At 46.4% G+C, this 13,555-nt stretch overlaps 1 protein-coding gene across 1 annotated transcript in view; it reads left to right on the forward strand.

The window, feature by feature from the left end:
• Window positions 1-13,555, forward strand: part of ANKRD13C (ankyrin repeat domain 13C) — a 388,883-nt gene that overhangs the window by 252,518 nt on the left and 122,810 nt on the right. The gene's annotated exons all lie outside the window — the stretch shown is intronic.

Raw genomic sequence — 13,555 nt, forward strand, 5'->3', positions numbered from 1 at the left:
GATCAAACATATACTCCCCAAAGGGGTCAAGTATTCCCATTTTAGACCCTGAGGCCCCTGATGCCTCACCTGTAGTGTCTGTGATTTCGCCTTCCTCTTCAGAATTCAAATCTGAGGAATAGGAGAGATCGATCTCATCCTCTAATCCATTATCGCTGTCGATGCAGATAGGAAGGTTAGGGCCTTTGCACCGCCCAAGGCACAGTAATTGTCACCGCCAAAGCGTGAGGTCAAGAGGGTAGGGTTGGAGCTCCTCTGTTTTTTGTTACCTTTGGTGGGGTTAGTTTTGAGCTGTCTTTTTCTTGGCGTCGGTATAATATTTCCGCTCTCTTCCTGAGGGCTTGTGGATGGCCATCCTTTTTTAGATAGGTCTTCAATATTTTTGTTAATGGTGTCATCCAGTGACCCCATAACTTTTTCTATGGCTTTATTAATGAGTCCCTCTAGTTTATCAGCCATAATATTTGATGAGGGGTCTGAGGACATACCTAAGACGAGGAAAGCAACTGTCAAGTAGTAATGGCAAGAGCAACTGTCAAGTAGCAATGAGAAAATGGGTGCCGGTTGTTATGGTAACATGGATACAAAATCGACGTAATTGTATGCTAAGGGAATTTCCTTTGATTGGAGTAGTTGTAATACTGAAAGTCCTTCTCTTATTATCACGATTGGATTGAGTCATGTTCGTTTGTCCTACCTCTTTGTCTACTCTGTGTCCCCCTTAAATAGGAATGCTTTAGGTCGTGAAACGAGTGAAAACGAGTCTTTGGGGATTGAGGGGCATCCGGTAGAGAAAAAATCCGGTAAGGTCCTTAATTTGTGAGGTATCGGGTAAAGAGAAGGAGTCTCCGTGTATGCGAGAGATCTCCGGTGTGATCCGTCTCCATAGCAACCCTGCGCGGCCCCCCGGCTTCGGGAGGGGCCGCAGAGTCGCTACGGAGACTGGAGTTGCATCGCACAGCATGAAACGGATCGGCGTTAGGAGGGAGCCGATCCGTGTGCGTAAGTTGCAGTGCGAGTCTCAGCACTGTTTGGAACGGATCGGCGTTAGGAGGGAGCCGATCCGCGTGACGGGCAGTGCTAGTCTCAGCACGGGATCAGCGTTTGAAAGACGCGGGTCCCGTGTGAGAGGGGCTTTCCTCGGCCTAAAGAAGCCGAGGAAAGGCGCGGTAAGAGTGTCTGAGGGAGATGGAGAGTCTCCCTCCGAGGTCAGTTTAAGGCATAACAAAGTTGGGAACAGGAGTGAGAAAAAACTCTAAACCCTGTCTAGCGCGATGTGCGAGGCGGAGGGAAAGAGTAGGAGACAGTTCTCGACGAAAAACAGGTCAGAGAGTTAAGGCACAAAAGGGGGATGCGAAAAAAGGTTGTGGGGAGGCACAAAGCCAGTTAAAAGCCCAACTCAGTAAGAAAAGTCATTAATTAAAGGGGGGGGGGGGGGTGACATTCAGCCAGTAATCAGCCAACCTTATAACTCAACACACATATCCAAAACTACTATAGATCGAAAAACAGATAAATACGTACTTAAATTAATATAGGACAAGAAGAGATAAATGTGTACTTATCTTGTGAGCAGCAGCAACAAAGAAGGGAGATGTCTACGTTGTCATGGACTATATACCCTGTTGGAATGTTTTGAAGTTCTAGATCTCTTCATTGTTGCTGCTGTGAACTACGCAATAAAGGAGATTTGCATAATATTGGCCTCCGTGTCATGCCATAAAATCTTATGTAGCTGCAGATTCCTCACTCACTCACCCACCTCTCCTTTCTATGGAATGGACTCAGATAGTCCACTAATAATGTTCCAATCTATACAGTTTGCATGCTGCAGTATTCTGATTTCTCTAGGACCTTGTCCGTCGCGTAGACTGAGATTAGAAAGAAACAGATGTCAGCACGAAGGTGACGCATACCTACATAGGCACCAACATCGGATCTGAGAGGGGACGGAACCGATACAGAATCACCTACCGATACACAAGGGAATTGCTACTAAAGTTTCCAGATCCAGTCTGACACCTAGGGAAATTTACATGTTGAGGCATCTACAACTTCATAGTCTTTACCAGAAAAGACATTACCAATTTATTTTTCTGCACACTGCACACACTACGGTTTATATTTTTACAGTTTTTATCTATTCCTGTAGCGAACGATGTGCCTAGCCACACAACTGGGATACCTTTTTTATTGGGAGAACTCTGGATGGTAGGAATTCTGTAGACCCCACTGATTCCCTCAGAGACGTATAAGGTAAAAAAAATTATTTTAGCCAAAGTTTGAGGTTTGCAGGGCATTCTTAGTAAGAAAACCTAATGGGATCCACAGTGCAGTGAAAACTACATGTACAAAATGCCGTCTAAATCAAGTTATAGTAGGAGTAACCTCCAATTCAGAGTTGTAGAAATAGCCTCTGTTCCTAATTTTTACACATTTAAAAAATGCACAGGTTTTCTTCATACGCATTTTTAATTAATTAGATTTTACCATATCATTTGCTGGATTGTCGGTGCAAAATCAAAAATCATAAGCTGCATCTCTGTTTGTGGCTCTGGGCGTCATGCTTTTTTGGGAAACCAACAAACACTATATGTCCATGCGATCAGTACATGTCTAACAAACTTGACAACATGCTAATTTTATAAATCTGCCATTGGGACAGTGTTGCAGATTAAAAAAAAAAAGTTGTCACCTATGTTTCTTTTTTTCTATTTTTCTTTACATTATTTTTTATTTTAATGATCAGTTCCTCAGAGAAAACCATGAGTGATCTACAGAAGTCACCCCTTGCTGAATTTGGAAGTTTGTCTACTTTAGAAAAATGTTCAGCTTTCCAGGTTCTCCCATAGGTTTAACACCCTATTCCTCCCCATATTGCAAATAGGTAGAAACAACAAAAATAGGAAAAATCAACTACCACTTACGAAATATGCAAAAACTGTGGCTGCATTTTGTTTTCCTTTTTTTTTTTTTTTACAACTCTTCTTCCTGAAAGCTGGTAAGATGGTGATCTTAGCACAGCAAACATTTTGTTCATGGCATTTAAAAAAAAAAAAAAAAAAAAACATGCTTTCTTGCACAGCACTTCTTGCCCCAAAAAAACTAAATAATTTGCTAGATCTCTTGGCTCTTTTCTGTTTTCATGGTATTGTAATCCCTAACCCTGGGGACCTTTAGAATTTCCAACATGTAGGGAATTGAGGACGCAAATTTGGTCTAAATACCTTTTTATGGAAAAACATTGAGGGATTGAGCGCAAAGTACCCCAAGTATTTAAAAAAAAACAAACAAAAAAAAAAGGCTCAGTACTTGGGTCGAAGGAGAAGCCTCACAGCGAAGGGGCTAAATGACTTAGTGGGGTGTGCATTGCAGGGGAATAGGCTTTTCTGTTTATTGTGAGTATTGGGCTGTATCGGATGGAGTGTGGTATGCCTGCCTTATTTTCTTTTTAAATGCCAATAAAGAACTAGTGACACAAAGTTTTACTGTTGGTCATGAAATGTGTACTCCAGTGACAAGCACTTCGTCCACTTGCTTTTTGCTTTTACACAGTACAAAGAAGTATGTGAATCTACAAAAGCAAATGGTGGAGAACGAGCAATTACTTTGAAATATATTTCTCAGTACTTCAATTTTTAAACAATTGTTTGCGATCTATCTTATCTTCTCTTCGAGTTATAACAATTAAGTACTATCTACTAAAGATCTGACTAATCGTCTGTGGAGGGTTAGTGTCTGAATACAGAAATGTTAGAAAATCTACAGACCATGTTGTATAGTCCTTTGATTGGGCTTTGAAATTGAAATGTCGCTTTTCTCTCTATTTAACAGAATCCTCTAATACAGTGCTTCAAAACATTTTAGAACCAGGACCCACTTTTTGCACACATATGATAATGTGAAAATCTGGTTTCAGTGAACGGTTATCATTTGTGCTTCAAGTAAAGTGTCTTGATTTGTTTTGGCCCTATTAAAGTCTTTGTTTTCATCACACTTCAGAAGTACAAAAACAAATATGCTTTGTTATTGCTTTTCTATCTGTTGAATGTCTACAGTTAATTTACAAATATTTACATTTTGTGTTACAAAAATAACGTCCTGCAGCCTTTACTTTCACACTGTACCGCAGCCAGATTCTCACATAATTCCCGTTTCTCTCACTTTACAGACTACTTTTCTCTTTCTGACTGCGCACCAATCCCCATGTTTATAAAAAGACATACGCAACCATGATGGCTGCATAGATTTAGCCACCAGGGCTACGCTGCATTTGTTCTCGGATTCAAGGTGACCAGCTCCGGTGTCACACAAATAACTTGTTGCTTGGACAGTAAAGGTGCTGGGGGTGCAGTGAGGGCCACCTTTCGAGCACAGAGGCAGACATATGGGCGAGTTGACCGAGTTGGCAGTGGGCTGCATGACAGGCCAAATCGTAGTGCTGCTACCTCGCCTCACAGAGGCTTGAACTTCCACTGTCTCCCAGCCCAATACCTTGGCCTCGCTGATCGGCCCTCTAAGGAAGAGAATATGTACCTTGGGTCAGGTTGGGCGAACCAGCAGCTCCATGACGAGATCGGTACCTTTTCCCAACATAGCAGCCACGTTGTCATTGCGACATGCCATTAGAGGGTTAACCGTTGAAGAGGCGGAATGCTTAGGCCGGACGACCCCATGCCGATCCTCTGAGGAAAGGAGGCACATTACCTCCAGAGACCAGGTGAGAGCTGCTGTTACTGATGCATATGACTACCAATCCCAGGCCCTTTGACGGCATGAGCTGCTGCTGTTGAGGCTGTACCAGAATGCTGGGGCCCCTCCAGGGGGTATTGTACCCTTTGTCAAAAGCCTAGATCTTGGACTCCTGCCTAGTGGGTCGTAATGTGGTGAACTGAGGCCAACTTCACTGGAGACCTGAGAGTCCACTTAAAAAATTTCAGCAGCCCGGACCCCTGCCTATGGGGGACTGTCAGCCACAGAGATGGAAGGCAGTTGAGGAGGGAGCTCTGACCACTTCAAGATCAAGACCTGCCACAAAGGTCATGCCCACCAACGACTCTCTATATAAACATATTACTACTCTAGAACTGCGATGTGAAACAACAACCTATTCTCTCACATGGCTGACGGAGGGACGGCTTTCAACACTTACTCTCTGGGGCCTCTTACTTTGCACCTGTCTACAGCCTATATGCCTCCGAAAAAGACTAAATCCAACAGGGTATCGAGCTATTTTACCCCCAGCGGAAGCAAGAGACTCTCACCCCACTGACTCCTCTAGCAAGACTGTCTCTAAGACATTCTCCTCCCTCCAGGATTTCAAGAAGGATCTGTGGGAAGTGCTTAAGGCAACCCCTTGTCACATCCTTGAGAGCTCTCAAGTCTGATATTAACTTCAAGCTCAATTTCCTATAGCAAGATGTTGACCCGAACGTTGGACCTCGATACTAAGTTCCAGAGACTGGAACAGCGCGTTCCCCAGATGAAGGACTCCTCGGAACAACTTTGGATGATTCAACTGCACACATCCTTTTTGAAATGTGAAGACCTGGAATATTGTTCGCGATGAGATAATGAGTATCTGGAGGAGGGAGGAGAGGGTCCGGATCTAGAGGCCTTTGTGGTGGGCATGTTTTCTGAGCTGCTGGGAGACGGCCTAACCGACGTTGGACTGTAACAGTTTCACAGAATTGGTTCAGTGACCCCTGGGGGGCTGGGGGGGGGGGGAAATTCTCACCAAGATGTCCTGGCAGTAGTCCATACCTTCAAAGTGTAAGACTCGATTCTGCAGGCTGCTCGAAAAGCAGTCACAGTCTCGCTCTAGGGCACGACATGCTAACTATTTTAAAAGACAGCCTGCCGACTACAATTTAAGCGGGTAACCGATAAACTCTGCTAAACAAGACTCATCACTTCGTCAATCTGAATGAAGCTGCAGCCTTATTGGGGGTGCCTGCTCCTCAATGCCTTGGGCCTGATTATGATCTGGGGGAAGTTTCTGTGAGCTCCGCGACCAGTGTAGACCAGAGACCATGGCGCTAGCTGCCCTGAATGAAGCATCAAGGGAAACGATGGACCGAGACACGAGCATCAGAGGTCCACTCTTCAGCCAGAGAATTGTGAGAACAGGCCATAGCGGAGGATTATCGCTCCTCTTGTTTACCTGCCTCACTCGTGAGGTGTGACTGAGAATGATGTAGCGGCCACTTGCCTCCCTGAAGGACTGGTCCGAAATCTGGGGACAGAACTGTGGACTATGAGATGATAGGTGCTCCTGCACATAGCCAATATGGCTGTCTGTCACCAGTCTGCCTTGAATTTGATATGCATCCTTTACAATTTTTGCAGTTTATGACCTAAACGTCTGATCCTACTATGCCAGAAGTTGGAAAACTAGGTTTCAGAGTTTTATTACATTTGTTGGTTACATGAGTGGCAGGTATATAGTACACCGTAGAGGGGACAGTGGAAGGGTTGGGAATCGGGGGTGGTTTTTCGATGCTTCGATGGACGAGTTGGGAGCAAGAACCTACAACCACTCCCGTCTGGTCTGTGGTTATTGCATACAAATGTTAATGTATTTACTCTATGGTTTTAACTACCCTACCCTGTCAAAGGACTAAATTCTCCATCTAAACAACACAAACTCTTGAAATACCTTCTGGAACGGGTATACACTATATAATAGCATTACAGGAAGCACACCTTAAACGTAGTGATGAACACAGACTCCGCAACCACCACTCACAATGGACTAACTCCCCTCTTCCATTCTTCTTTAAACTTCCAACCAATGGGAAGTGACGCTGACAAAGGAGAGATTTATGATGGTTAAAGGAACCATTACAGGCCATATAGGTATGGTAGCTTCGATATATCTACCCAATACAGGTCAAGCCACTTTTGTCCACTTGTTTTTATATCTCTCCTAGGGGTGTTTGCGGAAGGAGAGGTTATCCTGATGGAAGATTTCAATCTTCGTGGGACCCCTCCTTGGAAAACTCCCATTCACATAGAACCCATACTGGGAGTTTCTTTAAGGCCTTGAAACAAGCCATCCTACATGTAAGTTTAATAGACACCTGGAGAATCTCACATCTTAAGAACCGAGAATATACCTTTTTTCTCTCACTCCCACTGAAGATATTCTCGACTTGACTAAGCCTTGTTAAGTCAGTCTCTTAAACAATATTATAGAGGCCAGATTTCACCCTAATATTCTTTCTGACCATGCTCGTGTAGAGATTGCACTAGAGTGGAATGCCCCAACATCCAAATTCCGACTGTGGTTCTTTCCAGTGTCTCTCACTCTGGACCTCCTTTTCCAAGATGAATATCATGAAGCCATTAAGGAATTTTTCAAAATGGAACAACATTCTGGATACTAATCTTACCACCACTTGGGAAGCCTTCAGAGCAGTAATCAGGGGGAAATGTATATCACTAATGTCTACTCTGACAAAGCAGAAGTCGGAGGATAGACTTGCGCTTCGTCCCCCCTGCAAATTGAGTTAATAGAATATGGGAAAGTGGCAGGTTTTTTATTTCATCTACACAAATTCTTCATCCTGAACTTGACTCTTTCCACCAGCGATATGGAGGCAGTAGTTGGGTTCATTCCTATTCATTCGGCTAAAAGAGATCTCACTTACCTGTAAATAAAGATTCCTCCAAGAGTGACCGATCTTTATCAAGTAAACTATCCTCCACTCTTGCAACAACTTAAAGCAGACCGTAAACCTTAGGCACCCATGTACATTTCTTGGCTTGGTTGCATTACCATGATAAAGATATAACTATCTTACTGAGGCTTTTTTACCTTTTTCAGGGGCTCCTCATTGAGATAGAATGGGTTCTTTTCTCAGGCCTTCACTCCCTGGTAACTTGATTTATTTGGCAAAATCGCGGTCCCAACTCCCCTATAAATTGTTTTTATTACCAAGAGACAATGGTTGATTGTCTCTACCAACTTAACACTATACTATAAAGCAGCACTGTGAGGGTAATTTCCGAATGGTTAAGAGAGTCGGACAAACACTGGCTACACTGATAGAGCAGTGGTGGGTAGATATATGTGGGTTGTCTTCTGGAAACGGCTTCCCAATGCTTACATTAGTATCCCAATCAAGACAACCCTTTAAGTCTGGGGTGAGGTAAACTGGTCCACTGGATGGGCTACGTTCCCCAACCTTTGACACCCCCCTCCCCCCCTCCCTATACCCTTTACCCCACCTTTACACCTGGGCCCTTTGATCTGTGGTGGGAAGGGTGCTGCCTACCATATCTTGATTTATTCCACAGGTGGGACATCTTCACCTTTGAGAACTGTCAGTGGGATTTCACTCTTCCGAGCACTGAGAGATACCACTATACACAATGAAATCACTGGGTATTCCAACCAGAAATTAGGTTAGCTGCCACTAGGGAACTCTCGCCAATAGAAAGGTTTGTTCGGGCATGTGGGCCACAGGAATGTTTAATTTCTATACACTATTGATTACTACCACAACTAGGCCTCGTCATATAGCTTTTTGCTAACGCATTCTTAGGGATACAGTCACTGAATGGCCATTGCATAAGCTATGGAGAGATACCCCTGTATTCCACCTCTCTGTGGGTATGAGGGACGCGCACTACTAAGTGCTTTTCAATTGGTGTCTGTACCCCACCAAACTTTAAAAAATCTATTCCTCCACGGCTGATCCGTGTTAAAGGAGCTGCGGGCTACTCTGGGATTTTAAAACGATTTGGTGGGATTACCCTCTTAGTCTGCCATTCTAGTCTGAAATAGTGTCTCAGATTAAGGATATTCTTGGGTATTCAATTCCGCCTACTCCTGGGTTGCCCTTTTGGGGCTGCCTTGTGAGACCCTCGGGTACCAGACCTCCAGAGACTATTTGATCCTGTGGTTGTGCCTTGGGGCAGTCAATACGGCATTGGCTGTATCATGGAAGTAGACCAATGCTCCTTCGTTGTCGTAGTGGCATGCCCAGCTTTGGCAGGCCATAACTATGGAGCGGATGGTCGATATACTTCTTGACAATTACAAAAGTTTTGAATATATTTGGGGCCTCATGGTGCAGTTCCTTTCGACGGGCATTCAGCTGTTTTCGTGTCCCACCCCTGCTCGGACCCTCATCCTATTTCAAATCTAAAGTCGGAAAGCAGTATCGACCACCATTTGCAAACACAGTATTCTGCTCCATTGGCCCTCCCAATGTTAGTGGGTTCTATCCCATCCACGTTACACATTGCTTTAGCATAAACACTCATGTTAGTTATTTGTTAATTGGGGGGGAGAGAGGATTAAGTTGAGCAGTGAAACTATGAGATGCTATTGCAGAATTGACAGTATTAGTTCACCAAAGTTACCAGTTTGTAAATAGACCACTATCTAAACATTTTGTGGTACACTAGCAATCTCGATCTAGAATTATGGTCTTCTCCAATTGCATTACTGCCAATGGACTGATATATGCCAAGTTTAACTCAATAAAGAAACTTTGGAAGGGAAAAAACAATAATTTGTAAGAAAATGTAGGCTGACATTTGACCTCTATCTTTGACGTACAGCAAAAGTGACAAGATATATACAGAATTTAAAGGCATCTTTATTGATTGGACTTTTACGACCTACCAAAAGTCAGGTTGCAACCCACAGTTTAGGAAATACTTCTCTAAGATAAAGGGGTATTGGAATGTATTTGAATTTCAAAAGATTCCAATGCTGGAAAATTAAATTTTCAGGTAATGAACTATTGTTAATTTGTACTGATTACTTTTGTCGTCATAGTCCTAAGTCTTCTGTCTTCAAACTAGTATTTAGGGGCACCCCTGAACTTTGCTTCCTCAGACAAGAACCTGCAACAAGTAAACAAGAAGGACCGAACAGCCGTGCCAGAGCTAACAAGAGGAAGACGCCTACTCACTTGGCTCCAGCCCGGCAGCCGGTCTCCACCTCGAACCTGCTCCTGCGAGATCCTGTAGTACCCTGCGTGCCAGCAACCTCAAACCCCAGAGGACCTGCCTGCCTTCAACCACAAAGACTGTGTCTCCAGAGAACACCGGATTTGTTCAAACAAGCTCCAGTTCCTCAAGGATCTGCGAGTCTGCACCCGACGCCAACAGCCCGAGTTTGAGTGGCCCAACACCAAGAGGAGGTCCTCCCAGCAATCCTGACCCAAGATCTGGCGACCCCTGACCTGCCTCAAGCCTCCAGCTGACGCCAGAGGCTTCAAACCAGAAGGTCCCCCCAACTGTGACCAGGAGCTGGTAAGAAGATCTGACCCTAAAAGGCACCCGACGCCCCACGACCTTGGGTGGCCCAACCGAATGTGCCTAACCAACCCCCAAGATCCCAACTTACCTCTCCAAGTGGTGGTCACACCCAGAAGACGTTCGTCACCTAGCCTGCAGGGCTTTTGCAAACCGTAGACTCCGCATTGAAAGCTACAGGGCATCCGACTCCAAAACAGTTCTCTGCACCCGGCTGCCCCAGTGCCACTGAGGGTGCATCTTTTGTTCTGGCCTAATCCCTCATTTGCCCTGAGCTTAAGTCCAGGAGCTTTGCCCCCACAACCCAGTGGACTGCTCGTCAGCAGCCACCAACCGAATGCCTCCTATCCCCTTTGGATAACATTGTGTCTCAGCACTCTGCACCCAGCCGCCCTAGTGCCGCTGAAGGTGTAACAAGAGTGCATCCTTGACCCTGGGGGACCCTTGAGTCTAACCCCAGAACACCAACTCCCACAACAAAGTACTTAGCTTCAAACCGATAACACTATGTTCGAGGCATATGAGCTGCAGATTATACACTGTGCATAGATCGCCATCTGGTGTTGGGCCCGGATGTTTGCAGTTTGTTTTTCCTCTTGGAAAGTCTTTGGAAGTCACGAGTTCGGTGACTCCTCCTCTGATTCGTATTGCGCATGGGCTTCGGCTCCATCCTCAGATTGTTTTTTTCCGCCATCGGGCTCGGATGTAATACTTCGCGCTCCGGTTCCGAACTTCCCAGTTCACCGCTCGACGCATAAATCCTCGCTCATCGAGCTTCTTCAAAGACATAAATCATCTTACTCATCTTCTCTTCGGCACTTCTTCGATTCCGGTGGTCGACGGCGGCCTTCGGGCCTATTCCGGCTCCGGTCTCGGCTGATGGAAAGAACTCCCTTCAAGAAGTGCCCTCGATGTGGGTCCAAATTTCCCCACACCGATCTCCATGAGGTGTGCAACCTCTGCCTCTCCCCAGAACACGAGGCCCGAGACTGTCCCGCGTGCAAGTCTTTTTGCTCAAAGAGGACCATTCGAGATCGACGAGCTAGACGCAACATGGCGCACTCCTCGACCTCCGCTCCAGTCGACATCTTCGGGGACGATGTCGAAGCTCCAGGACAGCAGGACATCGAACAGGAGGACGACGACCTCGTCAGCGCTTCCGAGGCCGACGACTCAGATGTGGAGGACATCACTCCGGCGCAGCGGGTCGTGAGTACAATTCCCCCCCTCCCACGCCGATACCGAAAAAGGCTTCGGTCACACCTTCGCCTCCGGGCCTAGGCAAGACCAAGGACACTGCTTCTCACACCCCACCTTCGGGCCCGGTAAAGAAGCCTAGTAAGCCTTCCGGCAGCTCGGGCTCGAGCCAGCCGACCACCGGTGCCGAGAAACACCCTTCGGCACCGAAGAAAAAATCGGCCTCCACCTCCACACCGAATCCGACACCGAAGCCTTCGGGGTCGAAACCTGCCACTCCGGCGCCCACAAAACATCACAAGACCCTCGGCACCGACACTCCCGTGCTGAGAACTTCTTCGGCACCGACCAAAAAAACGGAGGTTCCAAGGAAGTACGGCTTCGATAAACCTAAAAAGCCGTCGGCACCGAAACCTTCAGCGCCGACCGAACAACCAGTGTCACAGGAGCTTTTCACACCGGATCCTTTGCAAAAAACTCTCACCAAAGATCCAAAGACTGGACACTTGACATTGTCTTCAAAAAAGAGACACTTGGACAAGCCAGCTCCTCCTCCACCTCCAAAGAGAAAGGACATTGCTACCTTTCCTTTCAGGGTGCCTTCCCCACCTCCTCCTCCTCCTCCTCCTCCTCCTCCACCCTCTCCACCTCATCGTTCCCCCACCTTCTCTCCTGTCCCAGACGATTTGGGGGACCCTTACTATGATCCAGCAGATGGGCCACAAGATCCCACCCCTACTGGATCTCCAGACCCATGGGATGATTATAACAATCCGGACATCCCAGATGTCCCACAGGATGACCTTTATCCATCTAGGCCATCCCCTCCTGAAGATTCCTTGGGTTTTCACCACTTGTTACAACGGGCGGCACACTACCACGGGGTGGAGTTACACACAGACCCAGTGGAGGAAGATTTTCTCGTAGACACCTTTGACGATACACATAGGTCCACTGCCATTCTACCTATGTTAAAGGGCGTAATTAAACATGCCCCTGAGGTTTTTAAAGACCCAGTCAGGCCCAGGGTCTTAAACCCTTGGATAGAGAAAAAATACAAAGCCGCACGCACAGACCCTTCTTACATTAAAGGCCCTGCACCATTAGACTCCCTAGTGGTGTCTACAGCTAGGAAGCGCTCAAATTGTCAGGCGAGGCACCCCCACCTGACAAAGAATCCAAGCTCTTACATGCGTCAGGGAAGCGCACTGCGTCACAAGCGGCTAATATCTGGCATATTGCCAATACGCAAGCATTGTTGGCCCGTTACGACAGGGCGCATTATGATGAGCTAGAGACCATCATGCACCATCTCCCTGAAAAGTACAAGGCTAGGGCTAAGGAACTTATTCAAGAGGGGAAAACAATAACCAACACCTCGATAAGATGTGCCCTAGATGCAGCAGATACAGCCTTCAGGGCCATAAACACCAGTGTCCTTCTCCGTCGCCATGCCTGGCTCAGGGTTTCAGGGTTTAAACCGGAGGTACAAGCCTCCATATTAAATCACCCCTTCGACCAAGACCATCTCTTTGGCCCTAAGGTAGACGAAGCCCTCGAAAAAATGAAGAAAGATACAGACACGGCGAAATCTATGGGAGCCCTACAGACACAGACTCCCAGGCGATCATTTCGCCGTTCTTCCTTTCCGGGCACGGGCAGAGGCTACTCCTCGGATAGTGCGTCCACGTCCTATAAATCCCCCCCTCAATCTACCTTCACAAAAGGTTATCAAAGAGGCGGATACAGAGGCAATAATAATAAGGGCAGAGGCAAAACAAATACTGCCCGCTCTGCCACGCCTCCTGCCCAATGACTTTCCCCCGCTCCCTCCAGACCATTCCACTCCGGTCGGAGGCAGACTACAATCTTTCCTGCATGTCTGGGAGACAATCACCTCAGACAGATGGGTGACACAAATTATTCAGTCAGGGTATTGCCTGGAATTAACATCAACACCCCCCAACATTCCACCCAGGCACCGCCCTATGTCGCAAGAACATACTGCGCTGCTAACACAAGAGGTGATCTCCCTCCTGCAAAAAGGAGCAATAGAGCAGGTCCCCATAAATCAACAAAATTA

This window comes from Triturus cristatus, chromosome 4_2 (assembly GCF_964204655.1).
Source record: "Triturus cristatus chromosome 4_2, aTriCri1.1, whole genome shotgun sequence".
Classification (NCBI taxonomy): Eukaryota; Metazoa; Chordata; class Amphibia; order Caudata; family Salamandridae; genus Triturus; species Triturus cristatus.